Source organism: Cryptomeria japonica, unplaced genomic scaffold, assembly GCF_030272615.1.
Source record: "Cryptomeria japonica unplaced genomic scaffold, Sugi_1.0 HiC_scaffold_148, whole genome shotgun sequence".
Taxonomy (NCBI): Eukaryota; Viridiplantae; Streptophyta; class Pinopsida; order Cupressales; family Cupressaceae; genus Cryptomeria; species Cryptomeria japonica.
In genome coordinates, this window is record NW_026728970.1 from 1 (window position 1) to 7,500 (window position 7,500).

The 7,500-nt window shown below is 60.1% G+C and overlaps 1 non-coding gene across 1 annotated transcript; it reads left to right on the top strand.

The window, feature by feature from the left end:
• The first annotated feature begins 4,163 nt into the window (after nucleotides 1-4,163).
• LOC131866477 (5S ribosomal RNA) lies at nucleotides 4,164-4,282 on the top strand. The gene has a single exon (XR_009365083.1). It is a non-coding gene; the product is annotated as a 5S ribosomal RNA (ribosomal RNA).
• Nucleotides 4,283-7,500: the final 3,218 nt, after the last annotated feature.

Below are 7,500 nucleotides of genomic sequence, written 5' to 3' on the forward strand. Positions count from 1 at the left end.
TTGGAGGGCACTTTTCTGCGCTCCAAAGGTGCGCACTTTTGGAGGGCACTTTTTGGAGGGCACTTTTCTGCGCTCCAAAGGTGCGCACTTTTGGAGGGCACTTTTTGGAGGGCACTTTTCTGCGCTCCAAAGGTGCGCACTTTTGGAGGGCACTTTTTGGAGGGCACTTTTCTGCGCTCCAAAGGTGCGCACTTTTGGAGGGCACTTTTCTGCGCTCCAAAGGTGCGCACTTTTGGAGGGCACTTTTTGGAGGGCACTTTTTCTGCGCTCCAAAGGTGCGCACTTTTGGAGGGCACTTTTTGGAGGGCACTTTTCTGCGCTCCAAAGGTGCGCACTTTTGGAGGGCACTTTTTGGAGGGCACTTTTCTGCGCTCCAAAGGTGCGCACTTTTGGAGGGCACTTTTGTGCACTCCAAAGGTGCGCACTTTTGGAGGGCACTTTTCCTGTGCTCCAAAGGTGCACACCTAGGTGAGCACCTTCGACCACACCTTGTAGCACACCAAACTCTGACTTTCGACTTCATCCGCAATGCAGGGTCTTTGAGGTTGGCGCAATGCGCACAACCAGGGGAGTCGACCCATCAAACCCAACACCTCCCCTATATAAGCTATTTGTCTGATTCTCATACATGCGTAGCCTGCAGGAGCAATTAGGACATCGACCCCAACTTTCGGCTTCTAAACGAAAACAAGGTCTTTGAGGTTGGTGTAATGCGAACAACTAGGGGAGTCAACCCATCAAACCCAACACCTCCCCTATATAAGCTATTTGTCTGATTCTCATACATGTGTAGTCTACAGGAGCAATTAGGACATCGACCCCAACTTTTGACTTCTTAACGAAAACAAGGTCTTTGAGGTTGACGTAATGCGCACAACCAGGGGAGTCGACCCATCAAACCCAACACCTCCCCTATATAAGCTATTTGTCCGATTCTCATACATGTGTAGCCTGCAGGAGCCATTAGGACATTGACCCCAACTTTTGACTTCTTAACGAAAACAAGGTCTTTGAGGTTGGCGTAATGCGCACAACCAAGGGAGTTGACCCATCAAACCCAACACCTCCCCTATATAAGCTATTTGTCTGATTCTCATACATGTGTAGCCTGCAACAACGATTAGGACATCCACCCCAACTTCTGAATTCGTCTGCGTTGACCGCACCAAAGGTGCACGCCTTGGTGCTCACCAAAATCCGACTTCCGACTTCTTCTGCTATGCGGGGTCTTTGAGGTTGGCGCAGTGCGCACAACCAGGGGAGTCAACCCACCGAATGCAACACCTCCCCTATATAAGCTATTTGTCTGATTCTCATACATGCGTAGACTGCAGCAATGATTAGGACATCCACCCCAACTTTTGACTTCTTAAACAAGACAGGGTCTTTGAAGTTGGTGCAGTGCACACAACCAGGGGAGTCGACCCATCAAACGCAACACCTCCCCTATATAAAGCTATTTGTCCGATTCTCATACGTGTAGTCTGCAGCAGCGATTAGGACATCGACCCCAACTTCCGAATTCGTTTGCATTGACCGCACCAAAGGTGCACGCCTTGGTGTGCACCCTGGAGTGCACTTTGGTGCTCACCTCGGTGCACACTTTGGTGTGCACCTCGGTGTGCACCAAAGGTGCGCACCTTGGAGCGCACCAAAGGTGTACACTTTGGAGCGCACCACATAGGGTCTTTGAGAGGTTGGCGCAGTGCGCACACCAAGGTGGGTGTTGAGGTGCGTGCCGAGGTGGGTGGGTGCTAGGGTGCGCTCCATGGTGGGTGCCAGGGTGGGTGCGTGCTAGGGTGGATTCCAAAGAGGGTCATAGGGTGGGTGCCAAGGTGGGTTGGTGATATAGTGGGTTCAAAGGTGGGTACTAGGGTGGGTTCCAAGGTGGGTCACAAGTTGGGTGCCAGGATGCGTGGGTGTTAGGTTGGGTGCCAAGGTGGGCTCCTGCGTGGGTGGGTGCTAGGGTGGGTTTCAAGGTGGACGCGAGGGCGGGTGCCAAGGTGGGTAACAAGTTGGGTGTTAGGATGGGTGAGTGCTAGAGTGGGTGCCAAGGTGGGTGGGTGCTAAGGTGGATGCCAAGGTGGTTCACAGGGTGGGTGGGTTCTAGGGTGAGTTCCAAGGTGGGTCACAGGTTCAGTGCTAGGGTGGGTGTCAAGGCGGGTGTCGAGGTGCCTGGGTGCTAGGGTGTGGATGCCAATGTGGGTCATAGGGTGGGTACTAGGGTGGGCTGCAATGTGGGTGCCAAGGTGGGTAACATGCTCGGTGGGTTCTAAATTGGGTGCCAGGGTGGGTGTGCACCCACCTTGCCCGAGGTGGGTGCCAAGGTGCCAGTGTGGGTGGGTGCTAAGGTGGATGCCAAGGTGGGTGAGAAGGTGGGTGATAGGTTGAGTGGTAGGATGGGTGGGTGCCAAGATGGGTCACAGGGTGGGTGCAAGGGTGGGTAGGTGCTAGGGTTGGTGTCAGGGTGGGTGGGTGCTAGGTTGGGTTCCAAGGTGGGTGCGAGGGTGAGTGTCAAGGTGGGTCACAGGTTAGGTGCTAGGATGGGTGAGTGCTAGGGTGCAAAGGTGCCAGGGTGGGTGCTAGGATGGGTCGATGCTAGGGTGAGTGGCAAGGTGGGTCCACAAGTGTCAAGGTGGGTGCCGAGGTGGGTGCCAAGTCGGCGACTGCTATGGTGGATGCCAAGGTGGGTCACGGGGTGGGTGCCAAGTTGCTAGGTTGGGTTCCAAGGTGGGTGCCAACGTGGGTGCTAGGGTGCGTGGGTTAAAGGGTGTGTCACAACGTGGGTGCCAGGATGGGTGCGCACCCACACTGGCCAAGACGGGTGCGGGTGCAAGGTTGGGTTCCAAGCCCGGTCACAGGCTGGGTGCTAGGATGGGTGGGTGCCAAGGTGGGCACCAGGGTGGGTGCACCCACCCTGGCCAAGGTGGGTCACGGGGTGGGTCCTAGGGTGGGTAACGGGGTGGGTACTAAGGTGCGTGCCAAGGTGGGTCATAGGGTGGGTGCCAAGGTGGGCACCAGGGTGGGTGTGCACCAACCCTAGCCAGGGTAGGTCACGGGGTGGTTGTCGGGGTGGGCGTCAAGGAGCCAAGGTGGGTGGCAAGTAGCCAAGTTGCGTGCCAAGGTGGGTGTCGGGGTGGGTGCCAAGGATCCAAGGTGGGTGCCAAGGAACCAAGGTGGGTGTCTGGGTGGGTGCCGAGGTGGGAGCCAGGGTGGGTCCCAAGGTGAGTGCAAAGGTGGGTGCCAGGGTCAAGGTGAGTGCCAATGTGGGTTCCAAGGTGCCAGGGTCAGGGTGAGTGCCAATGTGGGTTCAAAGGTGCTAAGTTGGGTGCGAGGTTGGGTGCGAGGGTGGGTGGGTGCCAAGGTGTGCTAGGTGGAAGCCCGGGTGGGTCGGCATCCCATGGGTGTCGAGTTGGGTGCCTGATGGGTGCTTCTTGTCAAGTTTTAGTCGTCGGGACTCATTTCGAGCCTTAGAGGTCGTTTCTTGTCCGGTTGCCCTGTCTTCGACCTGGGAACCCAATTTTGGTCCTCGGGTCCCATTTTTTTTTGTCTCGCATCCCACTTTTGGCCTGTGGCCTTTTCGGGGTCGATTCTCGTTTTGGGCATCAGAGCATGTTTCTTCTCCTAAAACCCAATATTTGTTTATTAAGTCTCGGAACACATTTTTGTTCTCGTGGACCCATCATGGGTCTTGGAACGCATTTGTGGTCCTTGGGTCCCATTTTGCATCCCGAAACTTGTGTTTTGGTGCTTGATCCCTATTTTGGGTGCCCACCTTGCACCAAGTGCGCACCCGGGGCAAACCGAGCGCCTTGGTGCACCAGGGCAAGATCGAGCGTGCACCCGAGGCGCCCCGAACATGCACCAAGGTGCACTCGGCCCACATGTGAGCGCAGGTCGTTGCGCCCGAGGTGGTGTGTGGGCACCGCGTTGCAGACGGGACACTGCACGCACACGACGCCCCCTCCAGGTGCACGCACGTAGGCCGGGCCGGGTGCACACCCGACGCCCTAGCAAGGTGCGCGCACCCGGGCAGGGCTCACACTTGGCGAACGGGGCGCACTTCGCGAGGGAGGGTGTGCACCTCGACGGGGGTGGGTGGCCGGGGTGGATTCGCACGTGGGTCGCGGTTTGCTAAGTACACACTGCGACAAGCTCATAACGGGTGCGATCATACCAGCGTTAGTGCACCGGATCCCATCAGAACTCCGCAGTTAAGCGCGCTTGGGCCGGAGTAGTACTGGGATGGGTGACCTCCCGGGAAGTCCCGGTGTTGCACCCTTTTTTAGTTTTTCGCCGGGCGTCGCAATGCTATTTGAATAAACCTTTTGCCCGTTTGCGTTCTCGTCGGGGCCGGGCCGGGCCGGGGTGCGCTGCCCGCACTACCGCGCGCGCGGGGGCGACACCGAGCGCGCACCCGAGGCGCCCCGAGCACACAGGCCACGGTGCAACCCGGGCGTTGTGCGCGCACCCCGGTGCGCCCGAGGTGCTGCGCGCGCACCCAGGTGAAATCGGTGTGCACCTCGGCCAGTGCGCGCTCGGTCGAGTCGCGCACGTTGGCCAAGGTGCACGGTGATGTTTCTTACTCTAAGGTTCCGCACCAGACGCCCGGGACAGGTGAGCGAAGCTGGGCGGGGCCGGGTGCGCGGCCGGGGCAGGTGCACGCAGCTGGAGAGAGCTTTGGAGCACACTTCGGAGCGCACCAATGATGCGCTCCATTCAAAAGTTTCCTGAAAAGGCAAAAAAAGTTGAGATTATAGAATTTCCCACTTGAGAGATTGTAAAAAAAAAAAATTTAAAATGAAGGAAACGCGGGTGCCAAGGTGTGCGCAGCCCAGCCAAGGTGTGCGCACCAAGGCGCCCACCCTGGCGAAGGTGCACGCAAGGTGCGCACCCGAGGCAAACCGGACAATTAACCCAACTTTCGACTTCGCGCGCACCTTGGAGCGCACTTCGGAGCGCTCCTTGGTGCGCACCAATCTTGGGCACCTCGGAGTGCACCATGGCGCCCACCAAGGTGCGCACCCGGGGCAAACCGAGCTCCGACTTCGTGCGCACCTTGGAGCGCACGAAAGGTGCGCACCATGGCGCCCACCAAGGTGCGCAGCCCAGCCAAGGCGTGCGCATCAAGGTGCGCACCCTGGCGAAGGTGCGCACCCGGGGCAAACCGAGCTCCGACTTCGTGCGCACCTTGGAGCGCACAAAAGGTGCGCAACCCAGCCAAGGTGTGCGCACCCCGGTCAAACCGAGCTCCGAATCGTGCGCACCAGAGGTGCACGCCATCGTGCGCACCTTGGAGCACACTTCGGAGCCCTCCTTGGTGCGCGCCGATGTTGCGCACCTCGGAGCGCACCCGGGGAAAACAATGCAATTAACCCGACTTTCGACTTCGTGGGCACCTCGGAGCGCTCTCGGGTTCGCACCTCGGAGCACACCGAGGTGCGCACCTTTGATGCGCTGCCTTCACCAATTTCCAGAAAAGGCAAGAAAACATTGAGAAGGTGTGCGCACCGAGGTGCCCACCCTGGCGAAGGTGCACGCGAGGTGCGCACCCGGGGCAAACCGGGCTCCGACTTCGTGCACGCCGCACCTTGGAGCACACTTCGGAGCGCTCCTTGGTGCGCACCAGGGCGCGCAACCCAGCCGAGGTGCCCACCCCGGCGAAGGTGCACGCGAGGTGCGCACCCGGGGCAAACCGGGCTCCGACTTCGTGCACGCCATGGTGCCCACCGCGGCGAAGGTGCACGCGAGGTGCGCACCCGGGGCAAACCGGGCTCCGACTTCGTGCACGCCGCACCTTGGAGCACACTTCGGAGCGCTCCTTGGTGCGCACCATGGTGCCCACCAGGGCGCGCAACCCCGCCGAAGGTGCACGCGAGGTGCGCACCCGGGGCAAACCGGGCTCCGACTTCGTGCACGCCGCACCTTGGAGCACACTTCGGAGCGCTCCTTGGTGCGCACCATGGTGCCCACCAGGGCGCGCAACCCCGCCGAAGGTGCACGCGAGGTGCGCACCCGGGGCAAACCGGGCTCCGACTTCGTGCACGCCATGGTGCGCACCGCGGCGAAGGTGCGCACCCGGGGCAAACCGGGCTCCGACTTCGTGCACGCCGCACCTTGGAGCACACTTCGGAGCGCTCCTTGGTGCGCACCAGGGCGCGCAACCCAGCCGAGGTGCCCACCCCGGCGAAGGTGCACGCGAGGTGCGTACCCGGGGCAAACCGGGCTCCGACTTCGTGCACGCCGCACCTTGGAGCACACTTCGGAGCGCTCCTTGGTGCGCACCATGGTGCCCACCAGGCCGCGCAACCCAGCCAAGGTGTGCGCACCAAGGTGCACGCGAGGTGCGCACCCGGGGCAAACCGGGGTCCGACTTCGTGCACGCCGCACCTTGGAGCACACATCGGGGCGCTCCCGGGTTCGCACCGGCGTTGCGCACCGTGGTGGGCACCTCGGAGCACACCAAGGTGGGCAGCGAGGTGCGCACCTTTGATGCGATGCCTTCACTAATTTCCATAAAAGGCAAAAAAAAAACGAGATTTTAAAATTTCCGTTTTGAAAGATAGTGAGAAAAAGGGAATGCTGGTGCCATCTTGAGCCCGCCCTGGTGCGCAGCCCAGCCAAGGTGTGCGCACCAAGGTGCCCACCCTGGCGAAGGTGCGCGCCCGGGCAATTAACCCAACTTCCAACTTCGCGCGCGCCAGGGTGGGAGCGCACCCAACAACCGGGCCTGGGAAGAGCCAATGCGAGAAACCCCACCAAACGCTCTGACAAAAAAAGAGGGGGCGCTCCAGTAACCCCGCTTCGGAGCGCACCCTGGGCAAACCCAGCCAAGGTGCCCACCCCGGCCAAGGTGCAGGCGAGGTGCGCACCCGGGGCAAACCGGGCTCCGACAACGTGCACGCCGCACCTTGGAGCACACTTCGTAGCGCTCCCGGGTGCGCACCTCAGAGCACACCAAGGTGGGCAGCGAGGTGCGCACCTTTGATGCGCTGCCTTCACTAATTTCCAGAAAAGGCAAAAAAAAAAGGAGATTTTAAAATTTCCGTTTTGAAAGATAGTGAAAAAAACGGAACGCGCGTGCCATCTTGAGCCCGCCCTGGTGCGCAGCCCAGGTAAGGTGCCCACCCTGGCAAAGGTGCGCACCCGGGCAATTAACCCTACTTCCGACTTCGTGCGCGCCAGGGTGGCAACCGGGCCTCGGAAGAGCCAATGCGAGAAACCCCACCAAACGCTCCGACAAAAAAAGAGGCGGCGCTCCAATAACCCCGCTTCGGAGCGCAGCCGGGGCAAACCCAGCCAAGGTGCCCACCCCGACGAAGGTGCACGCGAGGTGCGCACCCGGGGCAAACCGGGCTCCGACAACGTGCACGCAGCACCTTGGAGCACACTTCGAAGCACTCCCGGGTGCCCACCGGCGTTGCGCACCGTGGTGGGCAGCGAGGTGCGCACCTTTGATGCGCTGCCTTCACTAATTTCCAGAAAAAGGCAAAAAAAAAT